General features: G+C 42.7%; 1 protein-coding gene across 47 annotated transcripts in view; it reads right to left on the reverse strand.

The window, feature by feature from the left end:
- The window catches only part of NRXN3 (neurexin 3), a 1,517,918-nt gene that overhangs the window by 1,304,848 nt on the left and 188,153 nt on the right, over positions 1–24,917 (reverse strand). The gene's annotated exons all lie outside the window — the stretch shown is intronic.

Genomic DNA, 24,917 nt, shown 5'->3' on the forward strand with positions numbered 1-24,917 from the left:
AACCCATGGATCACCACACCTACCTTCACAGATCCAGTAACCACCCAAAACATACCAAGAAATATGTTACCTTAAGCCAGGCACTCAGAAACCACAGAATATGATCTGAGGAGAAAATCCAGGGTATACACCTTAATACACTTAAATCACCTTCACCAAACAAGGACACTCCACCAGAGAAATACATCACATCATGCAATGAAACCCACAAATACCTCAAGAGAACCTGCTTCAATACAGGAAAAAAACCCTCCAATAGCACACCCCTAGCTGTCACCTACCACCCCAAACTGGAACTCATATGAGTATCATTAAACAATTATAATCCATACTAGATGGGGATCACATCCTAAAATAAATCTTTCCTGAACCCCCTCTTCTGGCCTTCAAGCAACCCCCCAACCTCTCCAAGCTCATCATCAGAAGCAAGCTCCCCTCAAACCAGGACCCACAAATTCAAAGCGACACTGCCAGAACAACAGATGCAAAACCTATGGACATTTCTCCACTGCTACAATGACCAACACACCTCGCAACACATCTCTCAAGATCCAGGGGATCGACACATGCCTATCCCCTCATCCAGTGCATTAAATGCCCCAATAACAACTATATAGGTGAAACAAGACAATCTCTATGCTCTGGAATGAATTCACACAGAAGAATGATTAAAGACAAAAACACCATATCACCCACTGGCAAACACTTTTTACAAAGCAATCACTCCATATCTGACCTCTCAGTCCTCGTCCACACCTTTAAAAGATGAGTCTGGGAACTTAAATTAATAACTCTGCTAAACACCAACAATCATGCATTTAATAAAGACATTCGATTTATGGCTCACTACAACAATCTGTAACCCACTAATCCTCCTTTGTCCTGTGAATGAAGAGGTGTTAACTGCCCACTTCACCTTGAATTGTCTCTTGCAACATGTGTTAACTCCTTACTGTTCCACCTTGTATTTAGCTGTGACCCTCTGAGTACTTTCCCCAGACCTGAAGAAGAGTCGAAAGCTTGTCTCTTTCACCAACAGAAGATGGCCCAGTAGAAGATATTACCTCACTCACCATGTCTTACACAACTCCTGTCAATTCTGTGAATGGCTCCAGCCAGGGCTAACTGTCTCTGCTCAAGAGGTCCAGTGATGGGCTGGCAGGGATGCTGCAAGACGAGATTGAGATGCATTGGCAGAGCTGAGTGTGGGAAACCCAGGACCAGAATAATAGGGGGGTGCAGAGGAGAGTTGAAAAGCACTAGAAGAGACGTGTGAAGGAAGCCCAGGCCTGGAACATAGTGGGTGCTACAGGGCAAGATTGATTGCAATCAGCAGTCTTGTGATTCATGGAACCCCTATTTAGATATGGAAATTTTTACATGGCTTCTTAAGTTCCCTTTAAGATTTATTTTCATTTTTAAAAAGTAAATGACTGTTTATATGGAAAATTCTGATGCTGGTTTCAAGCCCTCTAGCTTGATTCACCTCTCTGGGTAAATCAACATATTTATGCACCATAGTCCAGTTCTGCCCCTTCTAATGCCAAAGCACCTGTCCTGTCTCTCTCCTCCCCAGATTAATCTTTCTGCAAAAGAGTTTGCTGGAAATGTCCAGCACATTGGCCAGCTAGCTCCCATCACTCATACAATGCAGACTTGGCTGTTCAAATCAATATTCATTAGCAGGTGGAATGAGCTCATTTCATACATGTTCTAATTAGACAATAGAGATTATTACAAAACACCTGCAATGTTTGTAATCATTTAAAATAATGAGAATCAATATTAGCTTCCAAAGGCACCATATGGTAAACGCTCATTCCAGGCATGTGGTCCCTGATAGGCTTTCAATGTTTCAAAAATTATCATTAACATTTTTTAATTTGAAAGAACTTACTCACAGTTAATGAATCGGCTGCCGGTTTGTCCTCTGCACGTTGACCGTGGCTAAAAGCCGATTTAATTGCAATCCTCCTCATCCAGATTTGAAGGACATGCTTCCTTGGTGGATGATTCTATCAGACCAAACCCACCAGCAAAATAACTTTCTCCACCTCTGTAGTGCCTTTTATCCAAGGATCTCACAGCCCTTTGCAAACATTTATAGCAATGTAGCCTCACAACATAGCATAAAGAAGCAAATCCATGGCCCTCTAGGGACTTCACATCACTGAATATGCATGCTCAGCATGGCAACCCAGAACTTCACAGAGACAGTACTAAGATTCCCATGCTCCATAAGCACCGGCCCCCGTCATTTGGATTATAGGAGAAGCTCCATTTGCTATTAGTTGTATAGAGCATAGGTCACACAGTTGAACAGTTCTGATTTAATCCAGTAAAAGACCATGTGCTCTCTCTCATACACACACCAGTTCATTACAGTTTATATAAATATGGAATATATACATATGCTTAACCTCAACAATAAAAATTAAAATACTGTATATACAACTATTCCCCACTTATTTGTGTGCGCATTATTTAACAGAGATTGTCAACTCTTCAGGGTTTTGTCTTCTTTTTCAGTAAAGCAGCATGCACATCTAAGGTACGGTAGAAGTAATAATAAATAATAAAGCAAATATAAATATCCCTGTGAGGTAGCTATTATTCCATCTATTTTACTCAGGGCAAACTGAGACACAAGACAAGTTAAGTGACTTGCCTAAGGTCACACAGCAAATCAATGACTGAGCTGGAAATAGAATTCATGTCTCCTGACTCCCAGTTCCCCTGGTCTCACCACTGGGTATACACCATGGGAACATGAAATCTTGCCCACAGTCTAGATGACTGAAGCTTAAGGCTGTTTCAAGTTCTCTCTCATTCAAAATTGGTTCACCCTAGCTCATTTCATTCTCCTGAAATACTGCATAGAGAATAATAATATTTTTCAAAGGCCATTAAGAGCAGGCAATTGATAACACAGTCCTACAGCATGGAAACATGCATTTAATCTCAGTGGATGGCAAGCAAGTCAAAAGCTTCCTGTACTCGTTTAACTATACAGTCCCCCAGTTTGCACTGGGCAGCTTCTCTCCTAGAAAGCACTGCAGCCAACTTAGTGTTTGAATCCTGGGAGGCCTGAGACAACTGAGTAGGAGACCGATGAAGCTGGGCAACCTCATTTCTTTGGCTCCAACTTGGTGAAGGTTAAAAATGAAATTGGATTTGGAAACAAATCTAAATAAATTTTAAAATGAAATGAAATATCAATCTAAGTGTCCACTGATTCTGTTTCCAAACATATTGGGCTTTGGATGCCTACAGGGTTCAGGGACAGTTCCAGAGGCAGAGAGGGACAGATCAGAACACAGATCATCCTACAGGGGGTTTTGCTGCTAAAGAATAATTAAATAATATGACATTTATCTGTCAACTTTTATTCCAACTGTTTTATTTACAATGTTTGATTCACTTCACCCCTCACTAAAGTGCAGCCACTTTCTGCCATACTACACAGTTGTTTAGGACAGGAAGTGAAGAATATGTTGCATCCAGCTAAACTGCAGGACAAATGTAGGAAGGTCTGAGTGTAAATTTAACCAAGGCACCAATGCGAATATCAACTCTTCTTGAAAGTGGCCTGGGATCTTTAATGATCATAAAGGGTCAGGGCCTCAGTGTTATATCTCATCTGAAATATGGCACCTTCAGCCACATAAGGCCCCCTAGCATCACGCTGACACATTAGTTCAAGCCCAAGTCAAGAACTGAAAGACAAAGCCTAGTAAATAATCAACCTCAGGAAAGATTCTGCCCTGGCAATAAAAACAGGAATTTTTCCATTTTTGAAATTTGTTTTTTGAAATTTTGAACAATGTCAACATTCCAAGAGAATATTTCAATCACCGAAACAACTCAAGCAGCTCTGCAGGTGGTCACAAATATTTCAATGAAAAATGTAATCAAGTTTTTACAGATCTTTTTCCCCAATGAAAATTAGATTTTCATGAAAATGTCTGTCAAAAACTTGAAATTAGAGATATTTTGACCAGCTCTTCTCCAGCCCCCATACACAGCTCCAGTGATATGGAGCAGAATTCTCCTGGTCCAGGCATGGGGCCAGGCACCTGTACTCTGCTGCCTCACAAGCCCCAGTGTATGGGGCACACCAAAGACAGGAGGAGAGAGAGTGCCTGGAGTATGTGTTGCACTACAGCCCATAAGCAGCCTGAATTGCGCCCGAGAAGCCCAGAATATGGAGGGCACCAAGGTGGTATAAAGCCACCATTGCCCTCTCTCCTGCAACCCTGTGAATTCTGTGCTGCCACTCCAAGAGGCACAGCACAGGATTGGATGCACCACATCTTTCAGGACTGAGGTTTCCCCAAGTCATCATCCACATGTGAGTTCTGATCAGCTCCAGAGCTATTTCATTTTGTACTAACTAACAAGATCACAGCCCAAAGTGGGATATAGCCCGAGGAATACTCTTTCCATGAAAGAGGAAAGGAAAAAAAGAATCTGAAAAAGAATCACAAGCAGAAGTTATAGTGGAGTTTGCCCACAGAGAATAAATTCCCAGGGTTTCCAGCTCCCTTTATTTTTGAAAATATATGGACTGTTGCTTTAAATCATCCTGGTGAAATACTGCCAGCTAGAGAGGCTGCAATCAGGAATTCTCTGGGCATCGGTATTAGTCACTGTGATCATAATTCACAGCAATTCATAAACTTTTTCAAAATGCTGTGAACATATCTTCAGGGGGTTAATAAAACAGCTTTCCAGTCCTCTACCTCCTTCCATTGATAACTTATTTAAATTGTAATTGCCTGTAATGTGCACCCTATATCACATTACTACTTATGCTACATGCAGTCTCTGGGGCCATCAATCACCCCAGGCTGTCAGCAAAGTCCTTGTTCTTGCCCTACTATCGTAGCCAATGCACTGCTAATGCTCGAGACATCGTGCCCAAATAAAAAAGTGACAACCCGCACCCACTCCAGCCTGTGTTTATTATTTGGGATATTTCTTCTCCCCCAAGCCCCAGCCAGCCCACTACAAACAAATTAATTGTACAGCATATATTTCCAGGAGACCTATACGCATGTTTCACACTGAAGACACCATCAAAGCCCATTTTATCTGCTGTGCAGAAAACTTGGAGTCTGACTCTCATCATGTTTATCCCAGTTTTCCACCAGTGACTTCAGCAGCCTTATTCCTGATTTACACAAGTGAAAATGAGGGCAGAACAACAGCGCTGGAGCACAGATGGCTGCTGGACTGTTTTGGGGGAGCAGGTGCATTTTGGGGAATATTTCACCTCCTGTGGCAGGGGAAAACAGTAAAGTGAACTGTCCCTCCCCCTGATTATATAGGCACCTAAAAGCGAACAGCTGATATCATAATAGGAGAGAGAGTGGGTGCTATACAAGCTTCCCTGGCCCAGTGCTCTGCCCACTGCACCTCAAGCCTGATCTGCAGCACCATATTTTACAGCACCCCCAAGCATGCTAGATTCTCCACAGTGTAAATGTGACGTGGTCTGTGCCCTGAAGACCTTGCTAACATGTTGGAACAAGGGAGTAACAAAACACCAGGGAGGGGCTGGTAGTGAGGAGAATATGCAGGGTCACGATGATCGCCATATTTGGGGTCGGGAAGGAATTTTCCTCCAGGGTAGATTGGCAGTGGCCCTGGAGGTTTTTCGCCTTCCTCCGCAGCATGGGGCAGGGGTCGCTTGCTGGAGGATTACCTGCTACTTGAAGTCTTTAAACCAGGATTTGGGGACTGCAACAGCTGAGTCAAGGGAGAGAATTATTTCAAGAGTGGGTGGGTCAGCTTTTGTGGCCTGCATTTTGTGGGAGGTCAGACTAGATGATAATAATGGTCCCTTCTGATCTTAAGTTCTATGATTCTATGATTCTATGATGACCTGGTTACTCAGCACATGCTAGTGCACACCACAAAGGGTTCGTTGGTTTTAAATAAAGTGCCTGAACTATTTTTGTAGGTATCATGGCACCTCCTCCTTCTCTCGAGCTGCACACACAGCTCTGCCGATGCACCTTAATCCTGACCTGCAGCTTCTCCTGCTATTTCAGTCCTGGGCCCCACACTAGTCTTTCAAAGCACCCTAATTTTGAGCTGCAGCAACTCTAGACTTCCTGGTTCTGGGCCTCATCTAAGCAGAGGATGACAATGAATAACAACACATATTACCGTGTAATACCGTTATGGTCCTACTCACCTTCAAAGCACTTGACAAACATTCCGTTTTATCTATGCAGCCTCATCCATGCGCATAGCACTTTAGAAGCAAATTAATCCTCACAACACCTCAATGAGGTACAGTATGTATAGCTCCATTTTATAGATGGAAACCAAGGCAGAGACTCTGACTTGCTCAAATTCACAGGAGGAGTACGAGGCAGAACTGGGATTATTAAAACTCAGGGGTTTCTGCTCAGAGGACGTCTCTCTCTCAAACCATGGGGCTAGTTCTGCAACGTGGACAAACATTCACTAGAGACTAATACAGCCCAAGCCTGACGTCCTTTTACCTTCACAACTTCCACCAACTTCTGCAGGGTTGTTACAGCAGAACTGAGGGGAAGCCCAGCTAAGTGGATAGGTCAGTGTACTCATAGAATATCAGGGTTGGAAGGGACCTCAGAAGGTCATCTAGTCCTACATCAGTTCTATCTTGCCTCTGCCACTGACCTGCAAGTCATGCCACATCTCTGTACCTCTGTTTCCCCTCCCAACCCTTGTCTGTCTTTTGCATTTAGACTGTAAGCTTTTGGGGGCAGGGACCATCTCTCACTGTTTGTTCATTGCCTCACACAATGGAGCTGCTGCAATATACAGCAGAATAATTTGGCACATTTAATATTGCGCCACCAAATCCGTGGCACCTGTGATCTCACGCCTCTAGTGGTACAAACATGCTCTTTCTTTCATAAAGCCACTCCATTCTTCAAGGGTGTGGGGTGATCGCAACTGGCCCAAGCCCCAAGGAGAACTTGGTGGTCTCAGCCTAAACATTATCTTATTTTTTGCAAGTGACTAACAAAGTGAGTTGCTTGTGAAAGGGAGAGACAGCCCTCTCCTGTGACCAAGAGTGGAGGAGCTGATCAGGGCATATAAGGTCCAGATCCACCACTGTTTTAACACTCCAAATAATTCAAGGCTTGTGTACTACCCCGAGTCATACAGACTGTCCCTCAGCCTAGCTGCCCAGTGTCCTAAATTACTGAACTTTCCAAATGAAGCTGCCCAGCCCAACCTAGCTTCTTATCATTATCTCTGTGCTGCTGTCAGATATGCTGCCTCTGAATTCCTGCTCCATCCAGGGCGTGCTTGCCTTGGGGTTTGGAGCCCAAGAGTTCTACCATCCTACATTTATTTGATCTTGGAAGTGCTGTAGCTCTAGCAACAGCCTCATCAGCCAGTCTAGCACATGTAGGTAAAGAGTATGCTGGAAGGCACCATACACATCTACACACTGGACCACTGAGGCCTTCAGAGAAATCAGGAAAACAGCTCTAGATCAGGCCTTGAAACAAACAAGGTCTGAGATCTAACAGATAAGAACATAAGAATGGCCATACTGGGTCAGACCAAAGATCCATCTAGCCCAGTATCCTGTCTTCCGACAGTGGCCAATGCCAGATGCCCCATGGGGAATGAACAGAACAGATAATCATCAAGTGATCCATCCTCTGTTGCCCATTCCCAGCTTCTGGCAAACAGAGGCTAGGGACACCATCCCTGCCCATCTTGGCATTGATGGACCTATCCTCCATGAATTTATCTAGTTCTTTTTTTAACCCTGTTATAGTCTTGGTCTCCACAACATCCTCTGGCAAGGAGTTCCACAGGTTGACTGTGCGTTGTGTGAGAAAATACTTCCTTTTGTTTGTTTTAAACTTGCTGCCTGTTAATTTCATTTGGTGACCCTTACATGATGCACAGGAGTCCAAGTTGGAACCTGAAAGTTGAAGCTGGAAAACAGCCCAGCCTTCAATCCCTCCACACAGAATACAACATGGCTCCCACATTTTAGATCAAACCCGTACACTGATACTGGCTCCAAAGCAGCCAACACTGCCTGAGTTAGTAGCAGGGGGACATAATGGCTGAGAAGGGTCTGTCCAGCAGCTTAACAAACATGTTACAGCTAACCTCCTCAGTCCTCCTGGATTCTCTCCTTCTCCCATTCCTACTGTTCCTTTGGGAGACCGACAAATTCTCACATACCTGGGTTCAAGGAAGCAGATCTTCCTCACTCTAGCAAACATCATGCTAGAGAAAGTGAAAAGGGATGGGATGATGAAGAACACATTTCTTAGGGAATCTTCCCCTCCCCTCTTCTCCCACAAGGGAAGCTCTTGAGAGCATACTTGGTCACAAAGGGGTTGATCCAGAAGGTAACCGAGCATCCTCAATTCCTGCTGAAATCAGTGGGGTCATGAGTGCTCAGCACCTCTCTGGATCAGACCCCAGACTACATTATTAGCTATCGAGGAAGAGGCATTAACTGAAATTGGATCTCCTCCTCCTCCCATCACTTAAGACAAATAACTTATCTTCTCAGCGAACCTGAAGTATACAAAATTCCACAGACTGCTTCTCAAACAGGAGACTTAACATTTCTGGGCAGGACTTCTTCAGAATAAGATTGCTTTCTTTCTGCGATTTACATTACCAGAGAGTCCGTTATTAGCCTGATATTTTATCTCTGACAATGTGAGAAATATTGCTGCCATAAACCCTGCTGCCCTTAGTAAAAGCTGAACTACTTGGTGAAAGCTAATAAAGTGAGGAACAATGAAGGCAATTGCCAATGAATACTTGAGCACCAAACAAGGCAGTACGTCTCTCTCTCTCTCACACACACACACACTTCCTTCTTCATCTGACTCTCAGACACAAAGAAGAGGGAATCACGTGGAGAGAAATCACTTCCAAATTGTACGGTAGGGAGCAATTGTGCATTGGCAGTGAGACGGATTAGATGGTCTTTTCCATCTTTAATTTTTGTGATTCATATCCCCTTTTTAAGACCAGCATCCTGAGAAATAAGTTCTACTCTTTTTGAGGATGCTGGTGAAGAGTTGGGAGGAGGATGTCTAAATGTACAGCATTGACACAAGACAACTTTCTACTGTATTTTTCATACCAACTCTACCCCAAAACACTTCACAGACTCAAAATGAAACATCTACAGAGCTACAGACTAGCAGAGGGGGATAGGAGTGAACAGAAATAAAAGTGAGATACAGGAAGGCTGTTTTAGCATCAGAGCCTCCTGTCATCTAACAGTAACAGGACTGTATGAAGGGAGAGGAAAGCTAGAATTAAGCAGAGGGAGCAGGGACGGGAGCAGAGAGAGACAAGGCCCCTGAGATCAGCTGGGACAAGTCCACATAGGAGTTGAAAAATGAAGGCAATTTTGAGCTTAAGGACCTTACTGAAGCAATAATGCTACCTCAAAGGGTGCTGGATTCAAGCTTCCTCGGAGACTCATTCACTCTCCCTTTCTATCCTCACGTTTCCCATAGGGCTGAGTTGGGCTGCTTTTGCTGTCAGTCCCCAGTCAAAACACTTGGGGAATGGTGTTAACAGAGAGTCTGGTTCTCCATTCACAGCAATGTAAATCAGGAGTACCTAGATATGAAGACATGGGAGCTACACAAGTGTAAAACCAGAGTGAATGAGTGGAGAAGCAAGTTAAGAATGTTTTCAAAGGAGGATGCCCAGGCCTGGAACTCCCTCCTTCTCAGGGTCTGTCCAGCAGGGCCCATGTTTGATGACTTTTGTGCAGATAATTGCAAGATATCTCTTTGAACAGGCATTTCTGTAACAGCTGAATCTGGGGTCTGTTTGTTGAAAGACAGAGTGGTTAACGTTGTGATCTGATTTTTGTTTCCCTTTGTGGATGCCTAGACACAATAACTCTTATCAGTAGTAGAGAGTAGTAGAGAGTTCAGTTCCTCTGAACTCCCTCCATGTAAGCTGCAATGCCCAGTGGTTTCCCCTCTCAACAGCTGCATGGCAGCGCTCATATTCAGGGGGGGCCTTCTGGAGGATAAATCCTCTCTTGCTCGTATCTGGATGGTAATTTGGCAGCATTTTTCCATCTCACTGATCTCTGTCTCCTTTCCTCTCTCTCTTTCTCCCAGCAGCTGTGAAATGCCTGCCGATTATCATCCTCATTAAGCACGTTACTGTGCTAATGTCTCCACTATGCATAGCTTTAAGATATTTACATTACTCTAAAGTCTCACATGGGCTCCGGTGCTGAAATAATTCCCTGCTCAGCTTCACTCTGCAGCCTGGAAGGCATGCGGGTCCGTCTGCACATACATCACTGTAAGGGCTCCTAAGACCTCCATCACCTTGGTATCGCTTCATGACTTACAAGATTTATCTCCAAACAGATATTTTCTCTTCCCCATTCCCCAAACCCACAATTTCCCCCTTTCCAAGTTATGCTCATTTGGCTGCTCATGTTCTCAGATGCCTAAAGAAAGGCTCCCCTGGCTTCTTCCCCACTTCCCAAGCCTTCTCTCACCCCCTCAAAAGACAGGTATAATAAAGGCAGGGTAGTTGTAGTCTTGTCGGTCCCAGGATATTAGAGAGACAAGGTGGGTGAGGTAATATATTTTATTGGACCAACTTCTGCTGGTGAAAGAGACAAGCTTTCAAACCATACAGGCAATGGCAGAGCAAGTTTTGGACACAGACCAGCCATCCACTAACAACATGCCACAACCTTGACCTGGAGAGACTATTTCTAAGTGGGAAGTGCAGTTCTTTGTGGCCCATTCAGCCCCTCAGCCTCTGTGCTGAGACTGCCTAGTAGGCAGCCAATTAGTGCCGGGATGGTGGTGGTAACTTTTATGATGAAGACACCTATCCCACTCAGTTCAAAGCGGGACTCAACACCATCAACCCATTTCACAGAGGTCACCCAAGAACTGTCCAAAGCAAACTGCCATCAGTCACTGCCAACTAACATGGCCTGGATTCATAACAGTGACCTCAATGTGAAAGGCTCTGGAGCCTATTTTCCATTCTCCTGGATCTAACCAGACCCCTGTGTACAAATTTATTGCCCTGCAGGTTCAGACATTATGGTGATGAGCCTGGGGCATATGTTTAGAGAGACAGGTGAGTAAAGAAATCTATCTGTGCCCAGGAACCTAAAAGGCCTTACTATGTCTCTACTGCCACAAACTACATCTCACCTTCCCTTTACTGTTAACTTTCCACCTCTGACATTGAATCCCTCGGCCTGCCAGCTTTGAGCCAGATTCTCAGCGGGTGTAAACGGGCATAACTCCAGTGACTTCTAAAGAGCTACATCAGTTTAGCCCAGTTGAGAATCTGGCCCGTGTTCAGTTTAAGTGTGGGACCCTAATTGCTGCTGCATCAAGGACTGAGATTTATATGCTGCCCAATCTCCTTTTGGCCTGGCATTATCTGTTCCACCGGGACTCAGATGTCATGGCCCCGAGACAAAAATGACAGGTGTTGATGTAAGGGGCAGAGAAGGGACACAGACACTCCCTTTATTTTATCATTGCACTTACCCAAATGCTGCGAGGGAAATGTTACCAGGAAGCCATTAAAGGGCAAACCATGCTGGAGTCACAGCTACAGCTGAATGCAACATTTACTCTGCTGGAAATGTCTGATCGGTTCAGAAGGGCAGGCCTGAGTCACATCCTGGCAACAACAACTAAATCACCAACTGGAAAAAGATAATGGCTCTGCCCGGCCCAGGCTTCTCTTTCAAACTTGCATGCCAGCCTCTGCCTCATCCCTGAGGGAAGAGTTCACTCTCTTCTTCCATAGAAGGAGAAGAATGACCTTCGAGTTAGCATCCAGAACTAGAAGTCAAGAGATCTGGCTTCTAGTTGGACCATTAACTCCCTGTGTGACTTTGAGCAAATCACTTCCCCATCTCTGCATTGGCTTCCTCTTGTGTAGAGGAATGGGGAGATTGATCCTTCCCTACCTCACAGTGGGGGTTGTAGGATAAGTGTCTGCAAAGTGCATTGAGATCCACCAATGGAAGGTCCTACTGGGTTCTGGGAAGTGGGCAGGCACAAACCCGCCCACTGCTAAAGGACCCTCCCCCAGCCTATGGGGAGGATCTACTGAGCCCGGGAACTCAAATGATTACGGGGACAACAAAAAATACAAAAAGGGCATGAGTGTTCACTCCCATGTACAAGCATGCAGCTGCATGTGTGTCATTACAGGTTCTTTCGGTCTCTTGTGTCTTCTGCTCTTTGCAGCACTTGAGAGAGCTGGAGATTTTCTATTGATTTGAGGTTCCTGGTGGAGGTGCTGGAGTTCTGTGTATAAACCTTCTGCTGTTATTCCCAAATAGTCACTACCGCAGTTTAAGCTGGCTGCAGAAAAGTGCGTACTCTTTCTTTTCTTTCCCATTGTTTTAAACAAAACATTGGGGGAACTTTGCTTGCTCTTTTAGGTGTGGGACAGTTAGTCCTGGTTAAAAGCAAGAACAGTCTGGGCGGCGTTTTGATGTAAGCCTCTTCCCCTTGCACCCTTATTGCACTTTAGCTCTGAATTGCAGAACCTCTGTTGTTCCAGCCCTGGTTCCCCACCAGCGTTGCTAACGCACATTAATGCCGACCCTGTATTTCTCTTTTACCTATGTCTCTTTGTATGGCCCAACCCCTAAAGACCTTACTCAAGCAAAATACTCTTCCAAGTCATTAGGAGTTTTTCTGCAGGATATGGCCATATATTCTGTCTTAGAGAAATTCTACACTACAAAATTAAGTCAACCTAAGTTTCGTCAACATACAACCAATGCAGTAATTAAATCGCTTTTGCACGTCTGCACTACGCTCCTTGTCGGTGGTGTGCATCCTCACCAGGAGCGCTTGCACTCATTTAACTGTCAGTGTGAGGCATTATGAGACGGCTTCTGAAAGGCAGCAGCAGGTGATGTAAGCAATGCAGTGTCTACACTGACACTGTGTCGACTTAACTAAATGAACTTAAGTGCTACGCCTCTTGTGGAGGTGGAGTTAAGTTGGTGTAATGGGTGAGTTACATCAGTGGGAGCTACCTTTTAGTGTAGACGCTATGGAGTTAGGTCGATGTAAGCTGCCTTATGGACCTAACTCTGTAGTGTATGCCAGGGCAGAGTGACATTTGACTTACTTGCCTCCAAGCAGCAAAGAGAGAGACTCCAACAGCTGCTGCCCCTGGAAAGCCAGCCTCTCTCCAAAGGCAGTGCAAGCATTCTGCAGCTGTCAAGGACTGGCTGAAAACAGTCCCTTCCTAGTCTCAACTGAGGACTTCCTTAATCAGGCCAAGCTATTAGTTTTACCTGGGTGAGGAGTAAAGGACTTCAGCATTCGAATGCAGAAGAGGAGCATCCTAGAGGCCAGATAGCAAAGACCCATTAGAAGAGAGTCCACTCCACTATCAAGGACAGATATAACCCAGCCACCCTATCCCCCTTAATGCTCTGATTGAGTTTGGATTGGACATTACACCACAAATAAATTTGATTTTGACCAGAAAGAAAACGTGAACACAAAAAGGTGAAATAAAAAAAACCCAAAAGAAGCCAGACTAGCATATAAGGGAACAGGCTATTTGTTTCTTTCCCAGTGGACCATCATGTCTTCCAGTTTCCTCTTGCCATGATTCACAGTTCTGCAACTTGGATAATATTCTGGAAGCAGAAGATGCACCAAATTAAGGTACTAGTGGATGACGCACAATAATGATTCTCCATGGTGGGTCTCTACCTCTGAATCCCTCTCCTCCTTCCAGAGCCCAAATTTAGCAGCTTTTCACAGGATATATTTCTTTAGCCAGGCTGATTGGTTATAAATATTGGAACCCCTAGAACAAAACAGCCTTTTGAAGGACAATCATGGATCTCTGGAAGTTCCCTGTTCCTTCCTGATAGGAAGGTGTTTGGCCATCACTAATTGCTTCAGAGGGCATATAGGCACTACAGTAGTGGGTTTCTCTATATTAGAAACATGGAATCCTAGTTATTATTTCAGAGAGGTGTGAGCTACAAACTGTGGCCTTATTCAGATCCAGGATTTTAGTGCAGTCCGCAGGTAAGATTCAGATTCCAATCTCCTTCCAAAACTGAAATTTTAGGCCTAATTGGGATTAGCAGTTGGGATTAGCAGTTTTTATTTTGGGCTTCACTGTTACTACACAACTATTTTGGAGCTGTTTTTACTGTATATGCAGCCAGAGCAGATGGAGGAATTACCAATAGCCTCACAAGGAGCCTGGTTCTCATGTAATTCTCCTTCCAACATTATGGACCCAGGGATGTGGCTAGTTCTAATGAATCAGGGAACCTTTGGGAGCTTCTCCAAACTGAACCTCCAACCCTTTCTAGTTTCGGCCTCTATTCCCTGCCCCTTGGAAGTGCCACAAGGCCAAAGTCCAGCCTGTTCGCTCCACTGCACAGAAATGTCATCGTGCTGAGAATCATTCGGCAGCACCTGCCAGAGATGACTGTGTGTTTCATAACAGTCCATTACTGCAAGGCTCTTAATGAAAATGAAAGCTGTTAATGAAGCCAAAAGGCAGCAGCAGCCTCTAGTCTGGGGAGGGCAATTAAGCAGAAAGGGAGGGGGAAATTGGGGAATAAAATTAACACATAGATAAAGAAAAAGGCGACGTGGTGGTGCATTAGTAATAATGTAGTTATGACAAACCATCCAGCTTCATTTAAAAAAACATTTTGTTTGCCTTTAGTGGGCTATTTTCATATCTCTGGCTGATGTAAGAGCAGCTCTTTGCTCCCTCCACAACGCAGACAACACAACACTGACAGGATATCAGTGCTAAGGAGATGAGGTCCCTCTGGAAAACAAGGATCCAAAGCATGGTGCATCAGAGCTATTAAAGATTAAAAAGACTTAACAGGTCCCCAACTAGCCCCATGCCCTCCCCATCGGGCATAAGTGCAGGGCTTCTTCAAATACTTTTTCTAATCAGTTGTCAAGAACTTGAGCAATTTGGTTTCTCACTCTTCTCTTGGGAAGCTACTCTACAGTCTAATGCCATCGCTCCCATTGCTAAGAAGTTAATTCTTGATATTAGGCCTAAAATTTCCTTTTCTTAATTCCATTACATCATTTGTAGTTAATTCTCCTGAGATCACCTTAAACAATACTTTTGTCTCCATGGGGCCTATGTACATCAGGTACTTGGAGAAGGATTTCATATCACTCCTTGCTCCTTAAATCAGCATTTAGCTCAGCTCGTCATGGTACTTTTTCTTTTTCCTTCTAATTAATCCCTCTGTTTCCTTAATCATTAGAACCGTCTCAAAACTCTCTCTGATTTGTTGATATATCTCCAACACAGAGATGCTCAGGACCCTTAACACATCAGGTTAAGTGCAGTTCACCAGAGCCATCTAGAGATGAATCATCCCTTTGCTGCTTTGTGATGACAGAGGCACCCCAATATCACACTGGCTGTTTTGGCCACCATATCCCATTGCAAGCTCCTGTCTAATTTTCTGGTCCCTCTCAACCCTCGAGCAACAGGAGTTGTGTTCGTTTACATCAGAGCTGATTGTTCTGTCCACGGTGGACTTAGCGATTGTTCCCCCTTGGGTATAATGTACACCTTTAATTGCTATGCCATTTATGCCCCTCTTCATGATCACTAATGAAGGGGCTAGATAGACCTGGATCTAACAGACTCTTATTTCACCCCACTACACAGCTTCCCCAGTTCACAACACTGCTGTTTATTATTACCCTTGTTTTTATTTTGGGCTCCACTGTTACTACACAACTATTTTGGAGCTGTTTTTACTGTATTTATTGCCTCTCAGCCAGTTTTCACTACAGAAGACTCTTCATATTTAAGCCAAATTTGAATTAGTTTTCAAATAAGATTGTCTGGGGCACTATGTCAAACACTTCACTGAAGTCTAGATATATTACAGCTACTGCCTTCCTTCCATCCACTAATTTTTGTAATTTAATCTAAAAAGCAATCAAGTTTGTCTAGCATGATTTTTATTTATAAAGTCCCTCCGTTTATTGCTCATGGTTCTGCTATCTTATGTGGTTACACAGTTTTTTCCTCATACTATTTACTTCCATTATTTTACTAGGGGTTGAAAACACTAAAAAAGTTTGAAATGATACTCTTAATCCAAAAAGGTGGTTAGTTAAGGGCTCAGATTTAACTCTATATGGGTCTATTATAATGCTGTTGTGGTTTTTACTCTGTTGTGGAAGAAGAGATGCACAGATCGCGACCAGAGAAACAAACTGTACTATACCTAGCCACCACAACTGTCACACCAGATCAGGAAGGCATGATGGTCCCAGGACAGTGGGGTTGGCTGATTTTTATGTATATATTTTTAACATAAATGTTTCAGATCCATTAACTTGTACACATCGCAGCCTAGGGCACCACCAAATCTCCTTGTTTATCTTCTCTTTTTCTTCTCACTTCTTGCATCTTGACAGCTCTCTGGGCACAGACTCTCTCTTTTGACATTAGCACCATGTACATAATATTGGAAGAGAAAAAATCCTGACTAGCCCCAGCTAGAAAGGGTATCCAGAGGCTGGTGAATCACTGTTTGGAGTTTAAGGAAAGGGGGACTATAGATATCAAAGAAATAACATAAAACTCTGTCTTTAATCCTTCAGGAGCCTCTTCCAGCAGGTTTGTGACTAAGTGAGATAAGAGACCTCCTACTCCCCTGCCATGCCAGCCAATCCAGAGTCCAGGGTCCTAGGAGTTCCCACAATGAATGACTGCCATTCCCAGCCCCTCTGAACAGAGCAAAGTATCCATTCCCAGCCTTCTTTTTGCTTTGTCCCTGTTCAGATGTATATTTCTAAATGTTTCCAGCTGCAGCAATAACACCAACAACAGAAAGCTCTGCCGGCTGGCAAGGTGGCTAGTTGTGTAATCTCGCTTTTGCTTCTGCACTGTACCCCTGGGATGCCTGAAGACCTACAATTTAACCTTTTTATGTGCGGATTGAATAACTAGCTCCATTTACAGCAGTTTCTGTGGCATCCCAAAAGGCACCAGCTAAACACCTGAACCCAGGCAATCACCCACCTGTAACAAGAGCTTTGCCATGTAATAAATACACAGCTCAGTAACAAGACAGATAATCTCGTAATAAGAGACGCTTGACTCAGTCTTGTTCTTCCAGTGTTTTCCCCTCCTTCTCTACACCACTACGATAAAGTAAAATCGCTACATACAATGAAAATTAACCACATCACTTCCATATCATTGGCTATACTTGTTTCTAAATTTGTATCTGATCCCCCTAACACATACAGTTGAGAACAAATGCAGTCCAATGGTTATGAGTAGTAAAGGAGAATCAGAACTCCTGAGCTCTATCCCTGCTTCTACCAGCAGCTCACTGTATGCCTATGGGCAAACCAGTATCACAGAGAAGATAAAAATCAATTCTTTAAAAAATAAAAATCAGAATTTAAATTAGATTATTTTAAATTTAAATTAATATATTTTTATTTTTAAAAATAAACCTATTTAAAATTAAATTTGAAATGATGACAACTTATATTACAGTCTAAACGTCCTATAATCTTTTACAATTATTTAAACTAAATAAAAAATTAATATTAAAGTGGTATGTTTTTTCTGCCAAAGTTTTAAAGAAAATCAGACTACGGAACCGGTAGAAGTCACTGTCTCAGTGATGCTAAAATGCTAAACCAGCTTTTCACAGCAATAGCCTTTTCTGTGGGTGAAGAGAGAATATTTTCTTCATTTCCACTAATTCAGTTCAATGATTAAATTAATTCAAAATTACAAAACTTGAATGGGAGTTAAAAGAAAGGCTCTGAGTGAAAATATGTTATGCTATATAACTGCATAAATAAATGCGTATCCTCCCGGTTAGTAAAAAGAAGTACAGTACCAAATTTATTTTAAAGGCTATTTTAGTTTGCAAATCACCATTTTTAATGATTACCAACCAATGACAATCAACTTTTCTTTAGGAAAATAACTAAAAAGTACAAACGCAAAAATGATTACAATTGCTTGTTTAAATCAAGGTTTGCTGCATGCTGAATTAAATCGTGATTAAAATCAGTTATTTAAATTGCTTTGATTTAAATCAAGCCACACTGGTTTCTCGGTATCCCCTCCTGTTAATAATAATTATGCTCCTAAGCACTGGGGAAACATCCCCTATCCAGCTCTGCCAAAGCCTGTTATTTCTGACCTCCTGCCACTCTGCTTTTCCAGTCCTGGTCCCACACAAATCTCTAGTAGCTGCAAGTCACAACTGAGGTGCAATGGCACAGTATTCCAGTGTCAGGAGTGGAACAAAAGGGGCTGCCATGAGTCAAGATGCAGATGCCTGTCTGAGATGTGTGGTGTTCAACAGTGATTAGTAGGGGATGTCACAGCAGGTCAAAGTCAAGATGGGTAGGGCAGTGCTTTCTGAAATCTTCAAACTGGGTACAGCAGGGCATGCTGGCTCTCAGAATCTAGGCACTCTGGTAGAGTGAAGAAAGGAGACATTTTTAAAAATTACACTGGGAGAACATGGCAAAGACATTTGGGAAAAAAAAGGATATTTACTGGATAAAAGTCAGTCATTCTATTAAAAACACATTTGAGACTAAATAGGCCTCCTTGCACAGCTATCTATCAGTTCAAATACAAATAAAGTGACAGAAACCAATGCACTGAGATTAAAGTCAGAATAAGAACCTCAACAGAAGTAATTATCACTTGACGAAAGTTAGAGCAGAGGCCCAGACCATTATTATGGGACTCCAGTACCATGGTATTGAAACTATTGAAAAGCACATCTGTTACTGATGCAACATAAAATTCTACAAGGCCACGGAAGCCAAAATTCTTACTGTGGAATCTTCTGCTCTGTTTCCAAAGGAGTTTGAGCTGTGGCAGATCATCATCCTTCCTACCTCACAGAGGGGAAACTGCATTACAGGGGGAAGGGATTAGCTATAGGCAAATAAGTGAAGGGCAGAGGCAGATAATAAAGGTCATGGACAAAAATTGTCAACCAACAATTCCACCCAAAGTCGCAGTTTAAATTCAATAGGCCAAATCCATAGTCTTTAATCTTATGTTATCTCAGTCAAATTTTCTGGAGCAAAGGAAAGTTCACCCTAATTAAGAAATGGAGTAAAAGTGTGTGAAGAAGTCAGGAATTGCCCAATATTTACAAGAAGAAGAAAAAGGCTCAATTAACACTAACTGGTCCTCTTCTTGGCAATCTGATCAGAGAGGGACCAAATGGGCCATGGAGGGGTTCCATGCAGGGCAGGGTTGATGCATTTTGATGAGGATGGGAGAATATGAGGTGGGGGAAAGATCACTGCGCCCATCTATTTTGTATATTAAGAGAGAACTCCATTCTCCAGGGCTGTCAATCTGGCACCTTTCATGACTATGAAATTCACTCAGTGAAAAATAAACTGCCCAGAGGACAAAAGTGAGGAAGCCCTTTTGTGACTCTCATTTGCAAAGCACAGAATGCTGTGTTCCAGCAAGGAACACCCTAACTCTTTTGGTATGTCCCTGCTATGCAGACATAAAGCAGTACTGAGTTTAAAGCGCAAAATGGATGCCAACGTTCCCATCCAGCAGAGGGAGAAACAGACAGAACTCACCCACCACTAACGGCTTCTGAAAACACCCTTAAGTGAGACAACAGTGAGGGCCTGGACAGTAAGAATGCTTTCCCCTCTACCTAGCACTTTCTATCTGAGGACTTTAATACACTTCCAGATCTGTTAATTTAGCCTCACACAGCACCCCTGGAAGGTACATAAGTATCTTACCTCCATTTTACATAGGAGAAACTGAGGTACAGCCAGGTGAAGGAACTTGCCCAAATACACACCAGAAAATCTGCAGCAGAGCCAAGATGAAAACTTGGTTCTCTTGATCCTGTGCCTTACCCACAAGACCACTCTTCTTTCCACACCATGAGCTCATGCCAAATTCACAGTACCACTTTCCCACACACACGGGTGTTTCTCCTCTCCCTCTAGAGGCCCAAATGCTGAGCTGGCTTTCCCTCTCTTTTCTCTCCTCTCATGGGGACAGGGGTCTTATTCTAATCCCGATGCAATTCTCGCTGCTCTTTCTTAATCCTTCCACCTGTGAGATAATTGCCAGCGTTCTGGAAAGAACTCAATACTAATCATAGACTCACATACAAAGAGACAAAGAACCAGATAAAACGGAAGAAAGGAAATCACAGGGCCTGAATTAACCAAGCACATATGCATCAATTCCTGAAGCTCCACTAAACCAGCCTCTCTCACAATGGATAAAAGCTCAATCCTGGGGGGTGTGACTAAGAAAAGCCACTTCTATAAAAGATGGGCTTAACCTTCTCCTGTGCACATCGTGGGATGAGATAATATAAAAATCAAAGAATTCAAAATGAGCTATCATTAGTAATACTTAACTGCTTATGATTCAGCCATAAATAATACCTGGGGATAGCTACTCCTTTCACCCTGTCACTCTATCCAAAGGGCCAGTGCTCACAGCAGCCTCATCTCTTAATGCTCTGATCAAGTCACCCCCCGCCGCATGTCTCTCACATAACAGATTCAGACTCCTGACCATCAAGAATCTAAGTAATCTCACCCCTTACATCTCCACTCATTTCCCCCTTCTTTCAACTCTGTATCCTTTTTCCATTCTTGACTTCAAACCTTAACTTGGAAAACTTTCCCACTTCCTGTCGAACAAGTATCCCCTCTCACCCCACCTGCAAACTCCTCCTTAAAACTCACATCTTCCAAAAGGAACCCTTCCTTTGTCTCCTTGCACTTACCAATATTCTCCCTGCAACCTCCTTCAACTGAACAGTTGTGCTGTCTGTCTTATCTTGCTATGTCTGGTCTATCCTGTACAGTAAGCTGTTCATTGCAGAGAGTGCATCTTACTCTCTTTGTAAAGTTCTGTGGCAATTTATGGCATTGTGTAAAGAATTATTAATGAATAATTCCACATTCCTCTCAGGAATTCTACTTAGCATCTGGAAGCTAACCAGGAATTTCCCTTTCAGAGCAAGTATAGGATAAATCTAGGCTATTCAGTAGTTTAAAAGACATAGTATTCTAATGGCTAGAGCAGGGACCTGGGTGTCACTACTCCTGGGTTCCATTTCCCACTCTCCCACTAACTCACTCCCTCTCTCTATACCTCAGCTTCTCTAGGAAATAACCAAGGAAAATAAATACTTCACCACTTTGCTGGATGTGTATGATGATGATTGATAATGCTTCATGCTTATTATTTGCTGCCTTTCGGACACTTTATAAATACCAACTAACTAATGCCTACAATTCCCCCCTGTGTAGTGGGTCAAGATTATTTTTTCCAATTTACAGAAAGCGAAACAGAGACACAGACTCACTCACAGGAAGTCAGTAGCAGAGCCAGGAATACAACCTATATCTTCTGATTCTGAGGCCTCTGCTTTAAATATTAGACTATCTACATGTGCGTGTGTGTGCGCTAGGTATTTCTAAGGCACTCATCCACATAGTATCTTGATGTAGTGTCAAAGCAAATTGCTACAGGCTCCATTCCTGAAGCAAGCAATGAGTTGTATGAAATTCTCTCGCTCTTTTTTCTCTTTTTGGGTGTGTGTGTGGGGCAGGGGAGAACAGCTTGAGGAACATTTTAACAGAGAAACTGATCAAGTCAAGAAAGGCTGAATAGTGGCCTCTCAGCTCTTAAAACAATCTGCTGAGAAATGACCAATTGGAATGCCAACAAATGGAGCTGTAATGAGCTCATCTCCGGAAAGAACAGAATCAGTCTCCATCCGCTAAACACGCCAAACAGGGAAACCTGTAAAAGGGATTCCAGCTCCTGATTCAGTCAGACAAGGGAAAGAGACAGAAAGAAAAGTGAGGCCTGAAATGTATTTCTTTTCCGTTATTTCTGGAAAGGGAGACAAAAAGGTGGGGGAGGGGAGGTGCATTGGAAAGCTGACAAAAATCATTATTCTCTATAAATTGCTTTGACATTGTAGAGGCAGTGACCTTCACAGCACTACCAGTTTAATGGCATTTACTTCAACAGTAGCTGATTTCACTATTAAACATGGATGCACAGCACAAGATTATACAACTAAATCACTCTTGTAAATATTTAATATCATTGCCTTTCTTTTTTTCCCCTTTTAACAAATCACTATCAAAGGCAGAGCGCACAGTAGAAAACATTTATTTATTCTATCCTGGAAAAAGCTTAGTGCTCATGCATTTTATCTATCTAGTTCCCCAAATGACTTTGACACTTGAAAGCCCTTGTGATCAAAACAGTCTGAAGGAAGGCAATTTTGCAACCATTTAAGAACTGATTTCATGCACTGATCAACATCTACCAAACTTGCCTGACAGAACAGCATAAAGTTTAACCCAGTAGATGGATAGCAAATACCTGAAGGAGAAAATTAGTAAGAAAGCTACTCTGGTTTAAATAAAAGTCATCATAGAAGACAGAAAGAAAGAGAATCAGATATCATTTGCCCCCAGAATTGTTTAAATAATTATTTAGGAAGAAAAAAGGAAAACACCAATATAAAAACAGAATCCCATATATGTAGCCCATAGCCAGTACAATAATGAATATATGTGCACAACAAAATATATTCATGGTTATGAATATTCAACACAGAACAGCATGAAATAAACTGTCCAGAGGTTTTTTTGTTATGTTTTATTAAATATACAGTTAACTGATGCCACAATACAAGTATAAAAATGCAGCAAGATGAAGTTACTAATGAGGCACATGTAACTATATCTAGAAATACAAAACTTACCGAGAAACTGAAAAGCTAAGCCTGTAATAGGGTACTTTGGGGGAGGCAGGTCATTTTTAAAGACATCCATGCTTATGATTCATATATTCATATTTTTCCAGAATCAGAAAGAATCTTTCTAGTGCTGTGGCATAGAAAGTCTGTCATGCCACAGTAACAATGATGATCTATTCAAACTGTCTATAATCAATGCACGAAACTGCTCAGTGTAAAAATATTCAGAGATACTGATAACTAAATAAATGTATTTTTAAGCAATTTACACCTATAGAAGAAAGGAAGGTAAGTTAACAGCTATTTAATAATAGAACATATATTTGATAACAAAAATTTCCAGGGAGTTCCAAATTCTGGAAAAACACAAAGAAATTGGAATCCAGATGCTTAAGGGACAGATTCTGATATCCTTACTTACGTTGGATAGTGGCTCACTCCACAATAGTCCCATTAACTTCAATGGGACTATTATGGAGCAAGGTAATATCCACCAACAATAAGGTTATCCGAATCTGGCCCTAAAGGACATGATAAAAGTGTTAGGCTAGTTGAACTTGCAGGACATGCAAGGAGCTGTCCAGCCTCATGTAACCAGAACTCACAGAAAATAGAAGAAGCTCTCCAAAGTTCTGAAATACAAACTCTAAGGACTGCCATGAGCTGTCCAGGGTTCTACAATTTACACTGACAATAGCTTTATCACAGTGCTAGCCAAGGTTCTGTAATCTGCGTTTCATGATCTAGCAAAGTGCTGTTCGGGTTTCCTATCCTAACTCACAATGCAAGCCGAATGGTATATGAAGTTATTTTATCTACAGTCACCAATCTGAAAAATGACTGTTCACAGTTTGATTCGCAACATCTTAGGAAGAATAAAAAATTATTCATAGATCCAGCCCAGAAACATACATTAAAAAGACAAAGGCTCTTCAGTTGTATGCAGTGATGTTGTAGCCCTGTTGGTCCCAGGATATTAGAGAGAGAAGGTGGGAGAGGGAATACTTTTATTGGACCAACTTCTGTTGGTGAGAGAGACAAACTTTTGAGCTTACATAGAGCTCTTCTTCAGGTCTGGGAAAAGTACTCAGCATGCCATAGCTAAATACAGGGTGGAACAGATTGTTTAGCATAAGTAGTTAACACATATTTCAAGGGACCATTCAGGATGAAGAGGCTCATTAACACCTCTCCAATCATAAGAAGGGAAAGTTTAAGGTGTTGTGCATGTTTCTTTTGAGGATGAGACAGAGAGGGGAGATGTGAAGACATATTCTCCCACAGGTGATAGTGTGTTTGTCTTTTATCATTTTTCTATGATTTCATTTGAGCATGTCTTGTTTCATCCACATAGTTGATATTAGGATATTTAGTGCACTGGATGACTTATACCATGTTGTGTTAGGCATATGTCAGACCCATGAATCTTGAAATCCTAGCAGTAGAGATGTGAGCAGAGGTTTTACATCTGTTGTTCTGGCAGGGACTGGTGCCGCATTGAGTTGGTAGGTCCTGGTTTGTGGGCAGCTTGCTTCTGATGACGAGAGAGGTTGCAGGGCTGCTTGAAGACCAGAGGAAGAGGTTCAGGAAAGATTTATTTCAGGATGTGGTCCCCACTGAGCATGGCTTGTAATTGTTTAATGGTTCCAGTGTGGGGTGGTAGGTGACAACTACAAGTGTGCAGTCAGAGGGGGTTTTATTTCTGTACTGAAGCAGGTTCTCTCAGGGTATTTGGGTGGCCCATTCCATGATGTGATTTACTTCTCTGGTGGAATGTCCTTCTTTGGTGAAGATGGCTGAGAGTGTTAAGATGTATATCCTGGACTTTTTCCATTCAATGTGGACTCCAGGGTCTATACCCCTGGAGTACAAGGATGCATCCATCATCCACTTGTACAAGTCAAAAGGTAACAGACAACAATAACTGCAACAACTATCGGGGTATCTCCTTGTTCTCAATACCCGGCAAAATTCTCACCAGAATCGCGTTGTGCAACACATTGAACAAGGGCTCCTGCCTGAGAGTCACTGTGGCTTCAGGAAAGGACTCGGGACTATAGAAATGGGGTTTGCAGCTTGTCAA

The sequence above is a fragment of the Mauremys mutica genome, chromosome 4, assembly GCF_020497125.1.
Source record: "Mauremys mutica isolate MM-2020 ecotype Southern chromosome 4, ASM2049712v1, whole genome shotgun sequence".
In the NCBI taxonomy this organism is placed as follows: Eukaryota; Metazoa; Chordata; order Testudines; family Geoemydidae; genus Mauremys; species Mauremys mutica.